At 37.7% G+C, this 24,587-nt stretch overlaps 1 long non-coding RNA gene across 1 annotated transcript in view; it reads right to left on the bottom strand.

Annotated features, from left to right (window-relative positions):
• Positions 1–1,278: 1,278 nt before the first annotated feature.
• The window catches only part of LOC129486806 (uncharacterized), a 381,019-nt gene continuing 357,710 nt past the window's right edge, over positions 1,279–24,587 (bottom strand). Inside the window, exons 11-17 of the long non-coding RNA XR_008659098.2 lie at positions 19,798–24,360; positions 18,212–18,392; positions 16,901–17,020; positions 7,338–8,995; positions 6,730–6,890; positions 3,940–4,009; positions 1,279–3,027 (exon numbers count right to left, since the gene is read on the bottom strand). This is a non-coding gene — a long non-coding RNA (uncharacterized lncRNA). The remainder of the gene's footprint in view (positions 3,028–3,939; positions 4,010–6,729; positions 6,891–7,337; positions 8,996–16,900; positions 17,021–18,211; positions 18,393–19,797; positions 24,361–24,587) is intronic.

Raw genomic sequence — 24,587 nt, 5'->3', positions numbered from 1 at the left:
TAGAGATGGCTGCCGCCCTTCCCCCACCCTGGGATCTTAGTGTATTAGGTGGCTTTCAGTCCCAGTGCTGGCCGTCACCCGTCCCACAGGGAGCTCAAACAGCTTAGGCAGCAGGCACCTGCAGCTGTGGCACTGGTCACCCCTCCCCATGGGAGCTTGGAAGGCTTAAGCAGATTCTGTCTCAGTGGCTGTTGAGAATCTGCAGTGCTTCATGGTTGGGACCCTAGGCCTGGGTGGTGTGGGCTCACGACTGGAATCTTCCAATCCATGGGTTGCACAGTTCCATGGACAAAGCACGTTTTCCCAGGCTGAGTAGCACGCTCACTCACTGCCTCCCTTGGCTGGGGGGTGGGGGCTCCCCTGTCCCATGTGGCTCTCAGGTGGGCCGTTGCACCACACTGCTCTTCCTTCCTCTCCATGGGTCACACTAGCCCCCTAGTCAGTTCTGATGACAGAACCTGGATACCTCAATTACTAATACAGAATTCGTGTGCTCTTATGGTTCTTTTTGATGGGAGCTTCTGATTGCTGCTGCTTCTAGTCGGCCATCTTGGCCACCTCCCTTGAAAATGCAACTTTTGAGGTTAGGTTTAAGAGGCTTTGCATTTTCTGATTTTGTTCTCTTGGAACACTTCCCTGAGTCAGACATGAAAATAATCTTAAAATTCACCTACTGAAAGATGAGAGGCCATGTGGAGAAAAACCATGTTATCCCAGCCAAAGAACAGAATCAGTGGCCAGAAAGGTCATCTTGTACCTTCCAGTCTAGTCAAATCTCCAGCTATAATGAATCACATGAATGAATCCAGGCAAAATCTGTACAAGACTCTCCTAATTGACCCACAAAATGATCAGAATTTTTTTTAAATAACGATTGTTTTAATTCACTAAGCTTTGAAATGATTGATTCGTTATGTAGCAATGGATAACTATAAAAGCCTTTATTAAGACTTCAGACATTGAAGATTGTGCCTGGTAGACCCTCTCAGACAAAAAGGACTTTTAATGACCTTTGCATTTTCACAGGCAACAGAAGTAGATGGAGGCTTTACTTAAAACATAATTATGGATATGTTATGTTTTTTGAGGCATAGAGAAAGTCTCCTATCAGATTCATGGAAAATTCACAGAGTTTTTAAGAGAATTTTCATCAGTGAAAATACTGGCAGTTTGAATTAAAAAGGACAAAGATAGCTTGAAAATGGTTCACAATTTACTATATTCAGAAAGCAGGGAATCAAAAAGCTTAACACCTGCAAACACGGGTCATTTGTTTGCTTTCTTTTTTTTTAACAAGTTTATTGAGATACAATTCACATACCATATAATTCATGCGTTTAAAGTATATAATATTGTGGCTTTTAGTATATTCACATATTTTGAATCTATCATCACAGTGTTAGAAAATTTTTTTACCTCAAAAAAATTACTGTTTAGCTATCATTTCCCACCCTACCCCTTGAATCCTTCCCATCTCTACGCAATTATTAACCTACTTTCTATACCTATAGATGATGAAATCAAATCTATAGGTTGCTTATTCTGGACATTTTATATAAATAGGTCATAAAATATATGGCCTTTTGTGATCGGCATCTTCACTTAACACAATGTAATCAAGGTTCATTCACGTTATAGCATGTATCACTACCTGATTTTTTATGGACAAATAATATTCTACTATATAAATTTGTCACATTTTGTTTATTCACTCATCAGTTGGTAGGCATGTGGGTTGATTTCAACTTTTGGCTTTTATGAGTATTGAATATTGGAGCTGTAAACATTTGTGTGTACATTTTGTGTTTTTATTTCTCCTGACTATATACATAAGTGGGAAATTTCTGAGTCTTATGGTAAATCTATGTCTTATCATTTGAGGAAACTGCCAGATGGTTTTCCAAAGTTCCTGCACTATTTTACATTTCCAGCAACAGTCTATGAGGATTCAAATTTCTCCACCTTCTTTTCAGCTCATATTATTATCTGATGTTTTGATTCTAATTGTCCTTGTGGGTATGCTACTTTTATCTCATTGTGGTTTGGATTTGTATTTACTTGATGACTAGTGATGCCAAGCATCTTTTTACATGTTTATTGGCCATTTATTTATCTCTCTTGAAAGAATGTGTCTTTAAATTATTTATCACTTTTAAAATTAGGTTGTCTTTTTTATTATTGATTTGAGGAGTTCCTTATGTATTCTACATACAAATTCCTTATCAGATATATGTCTTGCAAGTATCTCTATAGTCTATTGATTGTCTTTTGACTTTCTTGATAATATTCTTTGAAGCCCAGAAGCTTTTAATTTTGATAAAGCTCAATTGCTAGATTTTTATTTTGTTGCTTGTGCTTTTGGGTGTCATATCTAAAAATCTACTGTCACATCTAAGGTCATGAAAATTTACTCCTATATTTTCTTCTAAGTTTTTTTATAGTTTTAGTTCTTATATTTAGATCTTTAATCCATTTTGAATTTTTCAAAAAGATATCGTAAAGTAAGAATTCAACTTAATTATTTTGCTTATGGCTATTCAGTTTCCCCAGAACTATTTGCTTAAAAGACTACTTTCCCCCTTGAATTATCTTGGCACCTTCATCAAAAATCAGTTGTCCACAGACACCTGTACACATGAATCTTACTGGAGTCATGAGAAAAAGTAGATGGGAAGACTTATCTAAGTCATATGAAGCAGGATGTTTTCACTGAAGCAAGTCTCTCAGGAACACAAACGATGGAGGGATTTCTTAATCATCAGTGTCACTGTTTTCCAGGAACACAGAGCTCAGGTAAAGTTCCACAGTGTCAGGATGACAGGATGAACTCCTTTTGTCCAATTGCTGAGCAAGTAAAAGACAAATATAAACCTCCTGAGTGGGATGAAGCAGGATCTAATAAACAGTCTCTCCAGGGCTTTTGTAGGTGTTTCTCCTGAAAAATAAAATTCAACCATCTGATGAGAAGTGTTAGCAAAGGTCAATTGTTTTAGAATCCTGAAGTGCAGGTGTCTTAACCAAGCATTCCTGAAATGAAAGAGAGAAATGTTAATGTAAAAGATTGAATTAAAGCAAATAGCCAGGAGTCACACCCTGAGGGCAACAAGTCGAGTGGATCGAGTGGATTGCAAGAGGTTGGTGAAAAAAAAAATCTTTGATACAAGCAGCACTGGTGTGAAATTACCAGCTAACCAGAGAGGTTACATACTTGGATTTCTATTCGTCTCTTTCAGATGGCAAGTATTTAGCCCATTGCCCTCAGAACGTTGTTGAATTTAAAATTAGAATTACATAGTATCTGATCAATAGATTATAAAAGTTGAGTTTTTTTTTTCTAGGAAAGGTAGATATTAGTAAAGTCACAGGCTGATTTGTTTAAGATCTTTTTTCCATGTAGGTGCAAGTACAAAACTATCAACTATAATTCCTTATGGTCTCATTTGATAGAACAGGAATTTCCCTTTTATAATAGGATTAGGTGATGAATAAAATATCTAGCAGTCAGTATGACTAAGAGCAGTGGCTACTGTTTGGGATAAACTAAGAACAGCATTAGGATAAGTATGTTGTGACCTAACAATTATAATAACAATTATAATAAAGAGGAAAGAAAAGAGAAAAGGTCTGTTATGAGTAGATGACAAGCAAGGGTCTATAGAAAATATGAACAAAAATGATTATGAACAAGTAGATAAGCAAAACAGAAATTAGAAAGAGGTCTTGGTTCCAGCATCTTGAGCAGAATCTGTCCACTGTCTGAAGTCAAATGCTTGTTCCAAAGGTCTTGGGTCAATCAATCATAGCTTTCAAAGATCAGCTGTGTCTACAGGATCACCGAGCATCCTCATGTTGAAGTCCCCTATTAGAGTAGCCTTCCAATTGTATAAAAATCTGAATCACCAAACACTGACTCACTACTGTTTTTGTTGTTGACAATACCTGACAAGGTCTCTTCCAATGAGGACAAGAGAAGTTTTCCTCTGATGCCTCTTCCAATAGATGAAATATCCTGTTTGAAGATCAGAAAAAAAGGTACTTTAGGAAAATGTTGTGCAAAGGTATCCTTAATCCTTTGGATAGGACAGAGTATAGTATGTGAGCCACTTACAATATTTTGCCATGCCACCATGCAGTAGGGAAGTCTAGCAACAGAGGTAAAATCCCTAAATGCATAGGCCTTCCAGTTACCAATTCATAGGAAGATAACCAATGTGCTTCTGAGCAAGTGGGCTGTATGGCCGTGAGAGCTAGGGGGAGTATCTTTGGCCTAGGGAGTTTAAGGTTTTAAAAAGTTTTGCTAATTTTAATTTTAAAATGTAGTTTGTCTATTCAACCTTTCTAGAAGATTGTGGGTGGTAAAGACAGGTAAGAAATATTGTTTTACAGAGTTCTTTTACAATGGTTTTTGTTAAGGGAGTGCTCAATCACTTAATATAAAATTTGCGATGTCCCTGCTTGAAAACACAAAATCAAGCAGCTTTTTTGATGTCTGTAAGGGTTATAACTTTTCAGCAAGGACATGCTATAGCCTCTCCTGAAAATGGATATACAAAACTAAAACAAATGTAAATCTCACAGAGGCTGTAAGCTGGATAAAATTCATTTGAAGATATTCAAAGTGAGACATTGAGTCCTGGCCATGTTTAATCTTTATAATTTTTTCCAGGATTGTGTGGTTGACAGGTGACACATAACCTGAAAATAGCCTCAGCTTCTTTTTAAAGTTTTCTCACTAATGGTGATTAAAAATACTAACTGATTTTTATACTCCATGATGAGTAGTTTCATGAAGAAATTTAGTTAATATCCACTTGAAATGATCTGGTGCCATAAGCAACCACCTTGAGCATTTCAGAGATTATATCAATGAAGAGTGCAACCGGAATTTTTCCACTCTTCTTTTTCACAATTTCACCAGAGATTTATCCTTTGAGGGTTTAGCTTGTTGAGCATAATGATCTGCTTGAGTATTTCCTTTAAGTGGCCTCTCTTTCCATAAGTTCCAACATTTATAGTCATCTCTGTAGGTAGTAGGAGTGCATCTAAAAGTTTCTTCACTTATTGTCCATTTTTAGAAGGGTCCAAGCAGAGATAAGAAACCCCCTTGTCATGAAAGCATACCAAAGTCATGTACTACTCCAAAAGCATATCTGCTATCTATCCACCTATCCATCTATCTATTTACTTTCTCTCTGGAATTTAGCTAGTTGACAAACACTACTAAGTGCAAGAAGTTCTGCAATATGGGATGATTTTAATTCTAGTAGAGTACTACATTCTAAAACCTATCTTCTTAAATTATTGATGGCACATCCTGTTTACTAACTTCTAGTTGCAGTTTTGAGATATGATTCACCAACAAATATTAGATCAGGTTTCCCAGTGGGATCTTTAATATATCTGAGTGAGGAAAATAAAGTTCCCTAACTGAAATTAGACAATCATGATGTTGCACTTATTTCAGGTGGAGCAGGACAGTGGTAGGACTCAGTGTGTTGCAGGTATCAATAGTAATGTGACAGGAAGATAGATAGAGTATTAGATGCTAGTAAGTTGGCCAAAAAGTGTTATGTATACTCAGTCAATAGTAATGTCTGTGCTGCATGAGGAATCATGAGGTCAAGCAGAGAGCCTAGAATTAGTTCAGTACAAGCACTGAAAAGTTTTGTAGCTGTTACCTGTTGTCTTAAGTCAAGAAGGATAAGCCACCACAACTGAGTCAAAATTGAGGCTATGGTGAGCAATAGGTTTTTCACGAATCCCATGAAACTGAGCTAAAACCCTAAGGGCATGTCCATAACACTCATGCACAAATTAATGGAATGGCTTTTTGTATAATAGTTAGGGATGACTAAGGAAGGAGGCTGTTGAAGAGCTTTCTTCAGATTACAGAAGTCCTGCTCATGTTTGAGCTCCCAGATCAGAGACTGGGACTTAGCCAAGTTATAAAGAGATATTGCAATCACAGAAAAAATTTGGTCCCCATTGTCTGCCATAGCTAGTCATACCTAGAGGAGCTCTCTGTTGCCACCGTGAAAAGGGTCTAGAAAAAGTTTTCATAGTCTAAAAGGAGATAATGCTTTTTCCTCCTTAAATGGGTCATGCCACAAATAATGGGCTGTGTTCTGGAAAATTTATAATATTTCTAAATATTAGGTTCTTTTTCTGCTAGGGCTGAGAGCAATTAAGTGGAATCCTTTTTATAGGCCTCCCTGTTTACTGAACAAAGTAAGAGATCATCTACATATTGTAAAAGAAATTTATGAATCATGTAAATTTTGATTGTGGACCTGAGGAAAATAGGAGGGGGCTTCAGTGAACCTCGGAAGCATGGATGTCTAGGTATATTGTTGTTCTAGCCAGAAGAAGGCAAAAGGGTATATCCTGGTCTACAGGCACACTCAAGAAATGCCAAGCAAAGATCCACAACAGTGAAGCAAATGGTGTCAGGCAGAATTGATGACAAGATGGTAGTTGAGTTAGGAACTAAAACTCACTGGTCTCTGAAGCTGGCACTAACAACAGTCTTAAAAGACTCATGCCAGTGTTCTACCCTGTGCTTCTCCTTATGACAAACTACACTTTAGAGAGCATAACACAAAGAGTAACACAAATGAGGGCAAATAAGGGATGAAAAGAAGGGCTTGGTTTTGCCAACAATGCCAAACAAATGGTAAGGAATAATGAAACCAGGGTATCAAACATGGAATAAATAGCCAAAGAACTCACCACAAAGAGAGTGGAGTGCAGACCTGGTGCTGACTCAGCAACATCACTGTGGACTTGATAAGTGGCAAACAATAAGGCACAAGGGGTTCTGCCCCAGTTGAAGGCTAGGGTCTGAGGTGATAGGCAGAGCAGATCTTATCTTGATGTAATTTCCAAGAAAACTGTGGAAATAAATAAAAATCACTCAAATGAGAACAAACAAATGTTATTTATTCAGAGTTTGCTAAACAAAAGAGTCACCAATCATCAATTATGTTTGGCGGAGACTCAAGTGCAGGTAAAGTGATGGGAAAGCTGTACAGTGGGAAAAGGGAAGGGATTAGGTATGCCTAATTGGAGGCTGTTGGCATGGGGAAATTAGAAACAGGCTAACTAGAAGTAGATCATAATATGTGATTTGTTAGGAGTGCATATTTGGCTTCCTATGATTGGTTCTAAGTTAGAAATACAAGCAAAAATTATGGAATCTGGCAATTATTGACCAAGTCCTTACGGATGTTGAAGAAGTTGGGGTTGGGCTTCATAGACTGGTTGTTACAGAAGTTGTGGTCAAAGTTGCGTTTTTAGATATGGCTTGGCAATTTTATATTCACTCTCCCACCACTCACTGAGTTTTTGAAGATCAGATGTTGATCATATTTGTAATGTTGTCCACAGTGTTCATTACTTCCCCAATAAGGGCGTGCATCACCTGAGCATTTTGCCAAAATTTCTGAATAGTCCAAAGAGTGGCTTATCCAAAGAGATAGTTGGATCATGAATGTTTAGCTGGAATGATAATAAGTTCTTCTAGGCTTATAACAAATCCTCAAACTTGAACTTGCAGTGATTCTTCAAATCCTAGGGGGTAAAGACCAGCAACAGGGCAACCTAGAGTCCCAATAAGGATCCAGGCAGTGAGATTTTAGTTCTCACTGACTACAAGTCTAGAGGAAGAAATAAAAATAGAATCGTTTTTAAGGCTGTTAGTTTGTAGCCAGATGCTGAAGGAAACTGGAATAATTGAAAATCTGGTAAACGTTGACAATCTGTGCAAGGTTAACAATCTGTGCAGATAAGTACCAAACTGATTTTCCACAGTGATAGAGAAAGCTTGGCTACAAAGTTTGCATATTGATCAGTTACCAGCAGTTTACAAAGAGGTACTACATAGCTCAAACACAAATTAACAGAATCAGAATCTGCTAATCCAGAAGGATGTGCTATGATTTCCACGGAAACACAAGTTTTCTTTCTACAGTTACTCCTCCTCTTTTGATCAAAGACCATCTCAAAGAAAGATTATTCTTGATCACAAATTAAGGTTGGTCTCATGAGATTCAGCCTGGTTATTTGCATAGGTGCAGCAAGAGTGGCAATTTACATATAGATCATATTATATTTGCTTTGCTGGAAGTTTTCATAAAAGAATGTCAAATTGGACTTTTCAAAGCCTCTTGAGGATAAGAAGCCAAGCCAACAACTCACATCAGATTTCACATGCAGTACCTATCGATTTGGCAGGCGTTCCTTTCTTCTTGATATCCCACAAATATCCTAAGATTCCAGAGCCTGCTGGGAAGTGACATTCCTTGCTCACCTACAAAGCTGTGAACCCTTGCAAAGCCAGGTTTCAAGCCAGTTTTCACAAGAGGAGCTTTGTAAGCATTGGCTCCATAAGGTCAACTTTAGTTCCTTAAAAGTGTCTGGTCATATCCGATCAAATAAGCGTCATTCTCAAATATGACATCCAGGCAAAACCTTGGTTGTATTACCAATGTTTTTGTTCATGTCCTGTTAACAAGGAGGACAGACTCTTATGGTATCTATGCAAATAACTATATTGCCATGAAGATAACAAGACTCAGGAGAATTCCCAAATTTTGAATGGGTGAGTCAGGGAAGAAAAGAAAAGTTTCATTTCTGTTTACAAGAAATTAGCATAGTCTATAAAATTGTTTGAGTGATAGCTTAAGAGAAAAAGAAAAGAAATTCTTATTTCCAGAAAATAGAGCAATAAAACATTAACAGTATTTCAAATAAAAATCATAAGCATCTGCTCATTCAGTTCTATAAAATTAACTCTTCTTCCACCTGATCTTGTGTTGTTTCATGAATGCATCCGCTTCTCAACTAGACATCTGCAACTCCTGAATCAGTCCAATGGTATGATTTCATAGTCATTTAAACAATGCCATCAGAAATCGGTTCCCCAGAGTATATGGTATGATCCTTTTCTACCAGACTTTAAGATTGTTCTTTCTTGCTGAAGGTAGAACACCTTAGCCTATAATTGGATTTTATGGAAACATCAATGTAAAACAGAACAAACAAAACTATCAGTAGATGACAAAAGTCTAAAAATGGCTATCATGTACATATTATTGATAATTTTCAAAAGTGAATAATTGAATAGAGTTCATTATAAGAATAATGCAATTGACAAACAAACACATCTGGTTGTTTCTGTTGTACAAAACAAAATAAATTCAATCCAAAAAAACATTTTAGAGAAAATATCTATAAATACAATGTATTGGCAATATTTTCAAAGAGGCTATATTACATCCAATTTATAGAAATGCTTATATCTCACCTTACGAAGAAAACATTTTCATATATAACATAAAAATCCTGAGACATTAGATGCCACAAATACCTAGCACTTCATTAGAATTTACTAAAAATATATCTAAGTTATGAAGTAAATAGAGTCAGTACATCTGAAGTAGATTCTAAACATTAGAGTATTCATAAAAATGCATAGATAAGTGAACTGAATCCTTAACGTAAAACTACCAGCCTATCATATACTGGTTCCAAATAAAAGAAGTAAAGTTGCAACAAAGTTAAAGTTTGAAAATATAATTATTTATGACTGATAACACTATACTGCTTTTATCTAACATCAAGCAAAGCGACACCAGGACTCCGATAAATAGAAATATATCATGGGCAGTGAAAACATGAACAATTCTGGGGTTTGCATTGTCATCTCTTATAGCATCTCCTGTTTCCCTGGCAATCCTCAGAACCCAGACAGGAGTGTGGCCCCATCAGTGCATGTTGAAGGGCGAAGGCCTGGTACAGAGAATTATCCATTTCAAGCAGAAGGAAAATGGACCAGTTGTGGTGTGGGACACATCATTACAGGATTGCCTGAAGGCCAGCAGATTCCATGTTCATCAGTTTGCAAATAACATACAAGGCTGTACCAGTGCAGGTCCTCACTTTAATCCTCTATCCCCAAAACACAGTGGACCAAAGGATCAAGAGAGGCATGTTGAACACCTGGACAAAATGACTACTGGCAAAGATGGTGCAACAATGTGTCTATTGAAGATTCTATGATCTCACTCTCAGGAGGCCACTCCATCATTGGCCACAGAATGGTGGTCCATGAAAAACCAGATGACTTGGGCAAAGATGGAAATGAAGAAAGTACAAAGATGGAAAATGCTGGAAGTTATTTGGCTTGTGGTTTATTTGGGAATTCCCAGTAAACATTCCCTAGGATGAGGTCTGAGTGCCATTAACACATCTGTTACTCTGCTAGCTGTAGAAATGTAACTTGATAAACATTTAACACTGTAATCTTAAAAATGTAAAGAAAAAAAACACACACATTCACAATTCTCTAGAAACTTCTTACATAGAATACAGTTTTAAACATGTTTATGTTAATGATATTTTACCCATACAAATTTAACCTGTGCAAACCTGAGCATCTCTTCTGATTGGACAATGCTTCCTAGACATCTTGTCAATGATAACATATCAAATAATCCTAACGATTTCCAACTCTTATCTTTTCCCACGGTGAAAGAACACATCTTTGCAACTTTCCAGAGGTCCTCTGGGAAATCTCAAAGGCAATTTTGGGCACTGAGGAGGCTGAGAAGACTGTGCTTGACTGTTAGCTGAAACAACTTTTGGCTGTTTGGCAGAGGACTAACAGGCCCTCTGCTTTATGTGAATTTCTCACTTTAACTTGTTTGCTCCATTTTGGGTGCAGACCCAGCCCCATGTGCCTGACCACAAACTAACATTTCCTGTCTCAGTTCTCCTATTCATATAATGTTTCAGGATGTTTGTTAAGTTTTAAGAATTCCCTCCCACCCCCAGATTTTCGCAGGGTTTTGTTGATTTCCCCTCAACTTTCCACAGGTATCTTAAAAGCTTTGCTCACTCATCCCTTCTCTGACTTAGGATTTGAGCATCTTTCTGTTATGCTGTTGCCCCACTCCTATTGCAATACTCCCCTTCTTAAGAAAGTTTTTCTAGACTAATGTCTAGATTAAACTTCTTTTCTTTGACAATAATGATGCCATGACTTGGACAAAATGCCCATTGCCCCTGGCTCCTGCTTTCTTCACCCCGTGCTGCCTTATTGGACTCCTTGTGCCTCTCCTTGGCTGGGGAAATCAGGATCCACAGTGGTAAGTCATGATTTCTAATCCAGTGTTCCAGACATCTATCTGTTGTAGCACAGTGAGAAGTTGACTTATATTTCTCTCATTTTTGTCATTTTCTTCTGTTTTTCTATCTTCCCTTCTGCCTTTTTTGAGTGTGGTGAAGCCCCTCATTCTCTCCCGAGAATCGTACCTGAGTTGAAAGTCCTCCATAGATAACAAAAGAGGCCTTGGGATTTCAACTCAGGTATGATTCTTTGTTTCAACAAAAAAGGACTGACTCAGAGGTACGTGGAAAAGGATTATGCTAGGTGCTCTTGTGTAAAAGTTTCTAATTACGTTGTTTAAGTAACTTTGGGACCAAAACAGTGAACTGAGCTAGGAATCCCAGAACTCTAGTTGAAAAAGAGATGGGTTCATAAGCCTACTAATCTGGGATCAAGTGGGACAAGAACTAATTACACAGGAGTGAATGAATTGATGATGGATAATTATGGGACTTTTTTGGAATAGGGCTATAGGGCTATTCCTTTAATGTACTATTTTCTTTTTTTTTCTCTAGAGAGATTTTTGCTCTTATTGCCCAGGCTGGAGTGCAATGGCATGATCTCAGCTCACTGCAACCTCTGCCTCCCAGGTTCAAGCAGTTCTCCTGTCTCAGCCTCCCGAGTAGCTGGGATTACAGGGGAGTGCCACCACACCTGGCTATTTTTGTATTTCTAGTAGTGACAGGTTTTCACCATGTTGGCCAGGATGGTCTCTATCTCTTGACCTCGTGATCCGCCCGCCTTGGCCTCCCAAAGTGCTGGAATAACAGACGTGAGCCACCACGCCCGGCCTAATATTCTATTTTCTGTACATAAGAAAACCCCTCCTCTTTTTTTTAAGCTATTCATCACTCATAACAATTTCATAGACTATGCTAATTTCTTGTAAACAGAAATGAAACTTTTCTTTTCTTCCCTGACTCACTCATTCAAAATTTGGAAATTCTCCTTGAGTCTTCTTATTTTCATGGCAATATGGTTATTTGCATAGATTCCACAAGAGTCTGTCCTCTTTGTTAACAGGGCACAAAAACATTGGTAATACAACCAAGGCTTTGCCTAGATGTCATATTTGAGAGTGACACTTATTTAAGCAGATATGACCAGATACTTTTAAGGAACTAAGGTTGACCTTAGAGGGCCAATGCTTACAAAGCTCCTCTTGTGAAAACTGGCTTGAAACCTGGCTTTACAGGGTTCTCAGCTTTGCAGGTGAGCAAGGAATGTCACTTCCCAGCAGGCTCTGGAATCTTAGGATATTTGTGGGATCTCAAGATGAAAGGAACGCCTGCCAAATCGATAGGTACTGCATGTGAAATCTGATGTGAGTTGTTGGCTTGGCTTCTTATCCTCAAGAGGCTTTGAAAAGTCCAATTTGACATTCTTTTATGAAAACTTCCAGCAAAGCAAATATAATATGATCTATATGTAAATTGCCACTCTTGCTGCACCTATGCAAATAACCAGGCTGAATCTCATGAGACCAACCTTAATTTGTGATCAAGAATAATCTTTCTTTGAGATGGTCTTTGATCAAAAGAGGAGGAGTAACTGTAGAAAGAAAATTTGTGTTTCCGTGGGAAATCATAGCACATCTTTCTGGACTATCAGATTCTGATCCTGTTAATTTGTGTTTGAGCTATGTAGTGCCTCTTTGTAAACTGCAGGTAACTGATAGTTATGCAAACTCTCTCTTCTCCGGTAGAGATTTAATTGACTTTCTCTCACACTATGGGAAAGCCAGTTTTTGTAGCTACTAATAAATTGTACTTGAATCTGTTATCTTGCACAAATTGTCCACTTTTACTAAATTTTCAAATCTTCCAATTTCCCTCAATATCTAGCCACAAACCCCTAAACTAATGTTCCAATTTTTCTCCTTTTTTGTTACTCATAGTCACTGAGAAAACCTTACTATCCAGATCACAACTGAGACCCTAAGTTGCATTGTGGCTGGCCCCCAGGCTCTGAAGAATTACTGCAAGCTCAAGTCTGATGACTTGTTATAAACCTATAAAGACCCATCATTGCTAGCAGACTATTCATGGTTCTCTTTTTCTCTGGACAAGCCCTGACTGGACCACAAAATAACGATGGGGAAATGCCTAGGTCACGCATGTTCTGATAGAAGAGGTAATCGAGGCTCTGGGCAACATTACCAAGAGCATCAAAATGCTCAAAGAGCAATGCTACATGATCAAAAGGGCTCATCCACTAACCCCTTGAAACCCCCTGAAATGGATACCCTTGGGTTCAACTTCTGTCTTTCTCACTTTAATATCTCCTTCTATATTAACATTTCTCTTTTTTCCTTTTAGGCAGCCCACTTTTAAGATGCCTGATCTGAAGGACAGTAAAACAACTGACCTTTGCCAGCATGCCAAACAGATGGTTTAACTAGTCCTCCAGGAACAACACAGTTACTCAGCCATGTCCTACTTGAGATTCTCCTTGTCTCTGTGTTCAAGGACACCTTTTCTGAGCCTTTCTTGAACAAGAGTGGAGGACTGATAGGGCGATTAAACTCTGTCCTTAACACAACCTTAGGTTGGTTTGCCTAAACTACTAGGTTCTCAAATCTGTATGAACCTCCTCCAGCATTCTAATTTGTTTGCTCTTAGACCCAGAATCCCACCCCATGTGCCTAAACATAAACCAATCTTCCTGCCTTAACTTCTCTGCTACCAATATTTGATGTAGCCCAGTAAGTTTCAGCATCATCCCTCACCTCCCCACAGTCCCCCACCCCACCCCACCCCCCCCACACACACCCCAACTCTTAGCATCAAACCCCCTTCCATTTTCCACAAGCATCTCTCCCAAGGTCTCTGCATATAAAAGCTGTGTTTGCTCATCCCATGCCTGAGACTTTCCTGGCTTAGATCTTGAGCATCTTTCTATTGTAAGATTCTCCCTTAGTAATGATTTCCTCACTTAACTTCAGATTTGTACATGTTTTTTTCCTTGACAGTGCAAAAGATACCATTTAGGATTTGATTTTCAGAAGGTAAAATATAAAACATTGTCAGGAAATTTGGATACTTAATTAAGTAGGATAATAGATTACTGAGAAATAGTACTTGGTTATCTATTTAATCAAATGATGTAAAATAATTTTAGAATAGATATAGGAGGTAACGTAATTGCAAAGAACTTCATCTCTTTTATATGAAGACTGTTCTCTTAAATAATCAAGGACTCAAAAAAAGTCAGCACAAAGCACAGAAATTTATTCTGAAGAGATTCTGAATGTTTATCTTCTAAGCAGATTACTCAGAAGGTAAAGAAAAATATACGAGCTCTTATTAAGATAATATGCTAATCCAAAAAAATTATTTTAATAGAGAATAAGACAAATTCTAGTTTTGCATCTGCATATTTGATACTAATGCTTATATTAAACATTTTGTAAATAAACCCATTAAACTTTAGCCAGCTGTGACTACAAGAAATAAAACTTCCTGTCCATGAACCTTCTACAGCTTTCTCTACCTAGTTAGGGTTTTGTAGGGTTTTGCCCTACACTTTCCCCTTTCTCATCCTGGAATAACTACTCATTTTACTTCAGAAAAAAATTACTCCTGTTTTCCTTAACAAAAAAATATCCTGCATACCTTGCATTCAAAATATTCCTTTCTGCCACAGTCACTGTCTACTAGAATCTCATTCATCTCATTGACATATATTGATTATAACTTTTTTTTTTTTTTTTTTTTTTGAGACAGAGTCTTGCTCTATCACCCAGGCTGAGTGCAGTGGTGTAATTTTGGCTCACTGCAACCTCCGCCTCCCAGGTTCAAGCAGTTCTCCTGCCTCAGTCTCCTGAGCAGCTGGGATTACAGGTGTGCACCACCATGCTTGGTTAATTTTTGTATTTTTAGTAGAGACGGGGTTTCACCATGTTGGTCAGGCTGGTCTCAAACTCCTGACCTTGTGATCTGCCCACCTCAGCCTCCCAAAGTGCCGGGATTACAGGCGTGAGCCACCGTGCCCAGCCTTGATTATTTTTAACTACAGTAACTCCTATTGCATAGACAAACCTTGGAGGTAGTATAAAAGTTACTGGATATGTATTAAAACTGCCAGTTAGATTTTATTCAAACTGCTGCAGTAGGGGAGAGAGGTTTCTGTATGGAACTGAACTCAACTTCTAATACAGCAAAGACAGTTGTGGATTTATAGCCAAGGAGTAGAGCAAGGTGGTAAGAAATGGAAATTTACTAAGAACTTAACTAGATATCAAAGGTAGAGGGATTCTTGCTAAACTGGCTTAATAAAATTATTTTTAATAATAAAACTGTTAATAAAGCTATTAATAATAAAACTACTTTCTAAAACTAAGATATCCAGAGTGGAGAGTGAGAAACTTGATCAAATATCCAGTAGTCTAATATCAAGAATTAGTAAATTCTTGATAAATTCTCTAAGCAGGAATCTTTGCTAAAACTGGGCTGGGCAGGCCAAGGTCAAAGTCTACTTAGGAAGAATGCTCCAAGGAGCCTAACTCAAGTTTGGTCAAGGGAAGAGTCTTTTTCAGTGGGTAATTGTGAACTATTTTCATACACACTATTTCGTAGCAGACTAACAGATCTTATGAATATACATCTCATAATTTTTGCAGTAATAAACATCCCTATAATACAACTCACTGTAGCAAAAAAATAAACATGCTCATTAACACACCCAAATATATAGACTGTGTATTATATAAAAATAAGCAAAAAGTCTATAAGCAGAAAATTATACTTAGTAATTAATGCTTCAGTATTTTATTACAGTTAATCTAGGTATCTAATGAATGCCCATTAATTAACCAAATTTAGCATCAGTCTAAAGTTTTATGTTATCAAAAGATCTTGGTCTTGAGCCAAGATGACACACTATAAAATGTAATTAACATTTGTCAAAACAGTGATTCAATTTAACTAACTGCAAATTTATATTTTTATAATTATAAACATATAGTAACTAAAATGACAGATTATTAAACCAAGAATCCTGTATAAACTGAGGAAGAATGTGCCTAAGTAGATTAAAATGTATGCTTGTGTAATACCTAATACTGAGAACTCAGAAGACAAAACTGTTTTAATTAAACCAACAAAATAAAGCTACTCTCATTTGCCAAAATTTACCTAAATTATGTAACTTAAATTCTTAGAATATTTGAGCTAGTATCTATAAGCCTATTAAAAGTAGAAATGCAATTATCTTAATTTCCAGAAATTTTTGAGTATTTTTATATAAGACCTTAGTTAGTTCTAAGTCAATCAGAAAATAGTACCTTCAAAAATTTTGATAATCTAATTTAGTAATACCATCTGGAGGCAGGAAAATATTACATACCCACAGACACATACATACAGATCTAGGGAACTTATCATTTTAATTCTAAAATCTCAGCCATAGACCAGAAATACATAACTCGTTTCTATAAAAAGGGCTCTTTTCATTCGACTGGGTAGAAATTCTTGATTGAGTTCAAAATAGAGAAAAAAAATAGACAAACAAACAAAAATAACAAACCCAATTTTCTGGCATCTTTCTGACCTAACAGAGACACAATATCTGCAAACCATGTAATTCATTTACAGAGATTACCAAGTGACCACACACACACACATACACACAAATCCAGCACTAGAGATCAACTGCATACTCAGTGAAAATTAAATTCCTACCATGCTACCAACAGACAAGAGTCTGGAGCATTGAATTAGGAATAGGGCTCACCTTTAGGTCCCCATATTACCAGTCACAAATGGAGCACAAAGGCTCCAAGTGTCCTTATTACCTGGGTGGAGCAGATGGAGATCTGAAGGCATGGTCCCATTTTGAGTCATGGCACCAATCCTGTCAAAGAAACAGACAAGTTGAAAGATTGCTTTTATTTAGTCTATTGCAATAGGAAAACCGCCCTTATCTGAAGATGATGGGAATGGCTCAGCCTCTTAGGCAGTTTGGCTTTTATAGGGAGGGGTAAACAAATGCAAATGATGTGGTTTAACACTGTGGTCAGTTGCAAACTGCAGATGTCACAGTTTGTTAACTTTCCAAAACATTTGGAAATGTTTTTCTCAGTAGTGGTTGTGGTTCTTCTTAGTAAGCTTCAGAGAGCAGAGATATTATCTCAGCTAATCAGCTATGAGACAAAGAACAGGATGTAGATTTTTTTGCGTTGTCAGCAGGTTTTGTCAGCAGATGAAAGGGGATAGTTTGTGGTAGGACTTGTCACGCTTAACCAAAGATCTTCTAGAAGAGTTTCACACAGAGATAACATCAAACAGAAAAACCAGAAACAGGAAGGAGGCTGTGGCCGTTCCCACCCCCACCCCTACCCCAAGTAAGACTGAGAGGCTGAGGCACACCTCCTTGCAGCCTAGCTCACTTACTTGCATGTGATGCACTTCCTTCCCGTGCCTGCCTGTCCCCACCCCACCTTTCTTACACATAGCCTTTCTTGCCCTGTGAATACCCATTTCTACACCTCTCTATTTGCACTCATGCTGACTCAATCAGTGTGTCACCTCATCCCTCCGAGGCTAGTGTACTACCTTCCAAAATGGCCACCTTCCTTCCACTCTTTTTTCTCACAATTTAGTTTCCACAGAGAAGCCAGAATGAACAAAAGTGAAAATCTGATTTTGTTACCAATGTGTTCAAAATTTTTCTGTCTCTCCCTATTGCCCTTCAAGGAAAGCCTATGCTGCATAGCACAACATTCAAATCCTTCATGTTCCAGGTCACCCCCTTTTTTTGCCAGCCCTTAGCCAACTCTACATTCCAGTTGTGTGGAACCTCCAGCTGCTTTCCTACACCCCCTGCACTTCTCCATGTCTAGGACTTTGATTGTGCCTTTTCTTCCACCTCCAATGCCCTCCCTCCAGCTGGCTAAGTCCCAATGCATATATATAAGAATTTAGAGGATATCTCTTCTGGATTTATCCCAGGCCCCAACTTCAGCCCCCAGCCTTCCCCACCACCTTGAAGCTGAGTCTGGCTGAAATTCCTCTATTCCCTACCCTTTCCAGTCACAACACCTACCACACTGTTTAGCAAGTTCTTCTTTTTCTGTCTCTGCAGCTAGACCAGGAGCTCCCTGCAGGTCCAGACCATGTGTTCTCTGATGCTTTTTCATGGCAAGGGGAGACATACGGTTGCAGTAGTGAGTGGGCATCTGTTCTCAGAAGGCAGTGCCTGGAGCACTCTAAGTACTTAATAAACTCTTGTGAAATTAAAAAGTAGGTGAAGTCACCATATGTGTTTAAAATTGTATAATACACTGGATTTACAGAACACATCTCAAATCTTGTAGAAACAAGACAAACTCACATAAAGCAATTAGCAAAAACTGAAGACTCTAAGAGATAGAATATGAAATAGAATGATTTATGTTAATCAGTTGTGTTACATCTCATGAAACCTAATGAATGTTAGAACATGGTAACCAGCCACTCTGGGGGTTTGGATATTCAATTATTTCAGGATTGACTTTTTTAACTCAAACCCAGGAGAGAATTCCTCCTTAAAAGCTAATTCTTGGGACACCTTCTGAGCAAGCCCCATACTGAAATCAGTTTCATTCCTTTTTAATTAACGAACGTGAACATCCTCTTGGCTTTCATGACTATGGGATGTATTCCTCAAAGTCACATCCACACTCACAACTATATTGGCTCCCACACAGTACCCTCTGCATGCCCAAGGCTTGATAGATACTGCCTGAACTGGTGACTTGCAGAACAGCTGTACACCACTTCTGGGATGGTTATGATTTCCTTAACATGAGTTTTGTTTTTTTTTTTTATCCCAAACGTATTGTCTGCAATATCACTCAAGATTGTTAAGACCATTGTCACAATTTTAAAAAAAAGTATGTATCTTTTTTATTACTAACCGTATTCATAAATATGAGTTACAAAGTGAAGAATAACTTCGGAAGAAGCATACTCCAAAACTGCAGGGTAGTGTCATAGGTAAACTGCCTCTTATAGACACTGCTTCTCAGTAGAGGGCACTCAGGGGACTAGGAAAGGTCTGAGGTGGAAACTTCATGGTTTAATTTGGATTCCCCCAGAGGAAGACCCTGACACGGGATTATTGCAAATAGATTTGGAATGGGATCCCAAGAAACATCAGTAGGGGGCTGGAGAATGGGGGAGGCAAGAAAAATAAGTTAAAGGGTAATGTCATTGCAGGAAACAAGGTCTCAGTCTCCAGGAGATGGAGCAGAACAGCCTCAGAGATGACTCACCTGAGCAGTAAGAAATATGAAATATTTAATATAACAATTTCCATTAGCTATTAGTTGACAGCTGCCCTGAGGATATTAATTCCCTGCATTTCAGCCCACCTAACATCAGGTCAAGCATATTATCATGGCAGAGGGAGCCCCTAGGTAGAAAGTCATGGGTTCTTGTAGTACAAAGAACATAGACTCTATTATATTTCAGCTGAATCTAAGCAGTTACATGTGTAATAAGCTGTCTCAGCTGACAGGCAGGCAAAAAAGAATTATGAATTTATTTAGCTTCATTAAATTTCTGAAAAACACCGTCTGATAACTGGGTTTCCAAACTCGTTCTCAGAATGTCCATTCACTCCTTTTCTACCTAAATAAGAACAGTTACCTCAAGCGAATTAAACATGCTGATTCTGTCCTTTAAACTTTCGCTCCATCCACATCCAATGCATGTTTCTTGTAGGTCCAGAAGCAGATCCTGATGCAGGGATCCCAGTATAAATGATGTATTAAGGATGTTCTCTTATAAGAAGGCAGGCAGGAAGCAGGAGAGGGAAGGGAAAAAGCCAAGCAGATGTGTGATTTCTCAGGAAGCTCCAACTGCAGCCTGTTCTGCAGAAGGCTCTGAAGTATAAAATATACCCTAGGGGTGGTCATGACTTAAAGGAGCTGGGTTATTCTATTCCCAATAGACAATCAAGCACTGAAAACATTGCCCTGAAATACTCTGGGTGGGGCACATGAAGTTTGTCTCATCTGTCACAGATTCTTACATTTTCATGTTAGTCACAATTTCTAGGAGAAAATTTATAAACAGAAAAGTTAGTGGAATAAAGTAATTTGTAGCATTTAGACCTGAGGCCATAAGTGATGGTCATCATCCCTCTTCTCTGACACTGTTTTAGATTTCCCGTGAAGCTTTGGCTAGTGCCTCTGTCAGTGTAGGTGACCTTCCTGGAGGGGCTACTGAAACCACCATCCCTGAGGAGTCTAGGCCCCTAGTTACCACATTTTATCAAGCCATAGCATGATAATTCTAAGAGATGCCCCAGTAGGTTTCCCAAGTGCAGAACATTATTTGGTCTGCTCCCCTTATATAGCAGCAACCCCTTCTCATGGTCCTGGCAACTCAGCTCTTTCATGCATCTCCTGCTGCTGAGCATCCACTGAGTTTCAGCTCAAGATCTCACCTCCTCCATAAAACCTTCCCTGGTCCTTGCATTCCTCAGTGCCTTCTTGTCCCCATAATTCAAAGAAGTTACTGCTTATGCCTCTCATCTGGCCTGAATCTCATTCTGCATTGCAATTCCTCATTACAGAATTTTTATTGACCTTGGACAATGTAATTTGGTTGACTTGTGAGTGTATGTGTTGTCTTCTTATGGGAACCTGAGCACCTGAACAGGGTTCTACCCCACACTTCACGGGCTGCCTCCAGTGCTGGACACAGGTTGCTGTGCATCCCCAGGCCTCAGGAAACTCATGTTGAATTAGCAACTGAATGGCTTACAGAATAGCATCTCTGCACAGTATAACTAATTGTGATTTTTCTCATCATAAGTCTTGCTTCCAAGAGTTCTCTAACTTATTTGATTGTCAGTGACACTCATTATCATTCAGGCCACAATCATCTTTCAAAAAAAACCCAACAGCTTTCAGAGGCTTAACCATATTACATTTTAAAACCAGCCCTTAAGAGCACATATTTCTAGATGCTTTATTATTAATCCAAACTGTGTGCAAACGAATGCCATAACTTCCCCCTACAAAGGACAGGTTTTTTTTTTTTCTTTTTTGGCATTACTCAGACCTCAAGGTTGACAAACCTGCTTTGGGGACATTGGGTATTTGTGGAGAAGGCATAGAAACATTTACATAAAGAGGCAATTCAACCTGCATTGAACACCTTTTGGGTGCCAGGAATTGCCCAAGGGACTTTATATAGACTGCATTGTCCAGAGGTTTTTTCTTCTCTTTTTTTCTGAAGCACATATGTTGGAGTATTTTGAGGCATTTTATAGCCTCTTGTGGGAGTTTAAAGAGAAAGGAGGAAAACTCATGTCACTTCGTTTTGCAATTAATTACTTCTTCTGGGAAGACTGTGCCTTGTAATTGTAGTATTTATCCCATGTATTTATTATTTCTGATTGTTTCTGTCTTGTATTCTCTCCTCAGAAGCAAAAATTGGATACAAGAATAGTACTAATCTTGACTATGTATCTCCAGGTATCTAATCTACTCTCCACAAATGGCATTGAGATGAAATAAAATATTTATGTTACTATTAATAGAGGTTAAAATCTATTGAATGCTTGCTGTAAGCCAGGCACTCTGCACAGCCCTTTATACATATCATCTCATTTCATACTCACAGCAGTTTTCAGAGGCAAATACTATTATCATCTCTGTTTCATAGATACAGAAATTAAGTCTCAGGGCAGCTGAACAACTTCCGAAGACCATATATCTAGTAAGTAAAGAAACTGAGCTTACGCTGCACAGAGGAAAAAAAGCCTCCCTCCTTGGTTCTCTCCTTGGAGATGGCAAAAGAAGTTGTATTCTCAGCCTGTGATCTTGTTAGCCGAGAGATCACAAACTCTTTGGGTCTCAGCTTCTTTATTTATTGAATAGATACTCTAATGTCCACACTGCTATGCTCATCTATCTGTCCACCATTTATCCATCTTGGCGCATTTAACTTTCACTATTTTACATTTTGCTTATAAGAGTTACTGATAGCTGTCAAGGAACATAAAGTATGTCACATTCATCTTTATACCTAGAGTTCCTTGGCCACTTTTCTAAATGCTTTAAACGTATTAAATCATTTATTCCTCATGATACCATGAGAAAGGTATTATTTTTATCCCCACTTATTTCAGACTTAAGGAGGTTATTTGACCCCAATCACAATTACATTAATGGTGTCAGATAGATTTGAACATAGGTATCTGGCCCCAGAGTCATGCTCTTAATTACCATGCTATACAAGAAAGCAACTTAATTTTCTTCTCAAATCCAGGTGCTGTTTCAGAATAGATTTTCATGTGTGTTTTTATCTCATTTTTCTCTTTACTCTTTAGCTCTTGTTTTTATTCCATGATCTGTATTTATTTTTGTATAATTAGAGATGTGATTTTTCACTGCACATTACTTTTTAAATCCCAGATATGAAATCTCATGTGGACATTAATTTTAATTTGCCATTGATTTTTTCTTAGAAGCAACATTGGAAGAGAAAAATTTTCCTCTAATTTTCAAGTTTTATGACCTTAAATGTCATGGGTAGCAAAAATGCCACTTTGGCATAATAAGGATTTTGAGTAAAAAAATGTGAAGAAATAGATACCCCCCCCCCCCAAAAAAAAAAAAAAAAAAAAAAAAAACAAAGCTCTCTGCCCTCCACCTATTTTCCTAAAATTAGGAAGTAAATTTGCAAAAGTGCTCCTCTTCACCTCTGTACCAGGAAGGACGAAAGTTAATCACCAGAGACAACTTTAGATCTTTGTCATCCTGGAGATGGGATGGTACCAGAGGGATCTGCATAATAAACTTTACCAACTAGACTTCGTCTACCACTAGTTTTTCATATATTTGCATTTCCACAATTTACTATTTCTAGAGGTTAAAGGTCCCTTTCCTCTGTCTTGTCACTTCTTTAAAAATGCATTGTTCCTTTGCTATACAAGTCCGAGTTCTAACCAAACCTTTAAGTTACTCATCCCTGAGTTTCTCTCATATACATATGAGATATACACATTAGTAAACTTCTGTTAGTTTTTTGCTCATTAATCTATCTTTCGTTGCAGAGCTTCAACTGAGAATCTAGAAGAGGGTAGATGGAAAAATATTTTTCCCTCCCCTCCAAATGCAAGGATAATCTTACATGAGTCCAGGAGGAAGGTAAGTAATATTAAAGATACAAGAAGATGAATGGCTTCAGATTTTGCCTTTTAGACTTTCAGAAGACAAAGGTTTAGATGAAAATCAACACAAATCTAGGATAAACAAAGCAATTACAAGGAGTGGTAAGCCCCAGATATGCTAATTTTGGTCTCTGCAGGTCATAGAAAACAGAATTAAGACATAGGGACTGAAAAAGATTGCTAACTAAGTCCTTCATCTTTAAAAATGAGAAGTAATAAATAATTTAAGATTCAAACTAAGCGGAACATAATTTAAAAAAATGAACACTATGACGAAAAAATCAAGAGCAGTAAAGCATCTGAAAAAAAGAAAAAAGATTGGTCAGTTAAGCTATTCATTGTGAAAACCTTGAGGTATAACCAAAGAATATCCAAAAACATTTCTGCCATCAAAACATTACCCTTAAGATTAATTTTAAGAAATAAAGGAAATGAAGCCTAAAATATAAAGATTCACTTTTTAATGTGACTTTTATCATTTACTTAAAAATCTGCAGTCAGAAAACATAAAAAGAACATTCCCTAACCAGGACCAAGTGACTACTCTCCCACAAGTTCTCAACACGTTACAGTAAATTGTTACAGGCATAACCAACATCACACACACACACACACACACACACACAGGACGCACATATTCTTCCCAGCTTTCTTGCAATTGGTTTGGGATCCATTAGTGAGAGATGTTTTTGTAGCCACAAGTTAAACAAATTTAGAAAAGAAAATAGAATAAAATAGCATTTAAGCATATGACCTCAAACTAGGGAAGCAATAATATACATAGTAAAGATAGATGATGATGGATGGATAGGTAAATCATAGATAGATGATAAACAGGTGGATGGATGGATAGACAGATGGATAGATACATACATACATACAAAGAAAGATTTCAAGTAATGTGCATTCAAAAAAAGATTAATCACAATATTCACTCAGAATACTTAACTGTAGAAAGGTGATATTCCAAGGCCATCAACAGGCTAATGCAGGTCTGCAAATGTTTATCTCTGACAAGGTGAGTACTGAAATTGAGAATAAGTCTTTAGAAACTTTTATAGACATTTGGCAAAGAAATTTCATGTCTGTTGAATCTGATGATAAAAAAAGCTGCATTTTATGCCTTTTTAATTTTGTAGTAATTGATTTTTATTCTATTTTATGAAAGAATCAGCATTAGAAATTTAAAAAAATAAAATTTTCCTTTTCCCACAGGTAGTTTGAGAAGCTTCGAATAAAATTATATTTGGTC

This window comes from Symphalangus syndactylus, chromosome 7 (assembly GCF_028878055.3).
Source record: "Symphalangus syndactylus isolate Jambi chromosome 7, NHGRI_mSymSyn1-v2.1_pri, whole genome shotgun sequence".
NCBI classification, from domain to species: domain Eukaryota; kingdom Metazoa; phylum Chordata; class Mammalia; order Primates; family Hylobatidae; genus Symphalangus; species Symphalangus syndactylus.
Note: the sequence above shows the minus strand (reverse complement) of the source record. Positions and strands in the feature narration are given on the sequence as shown.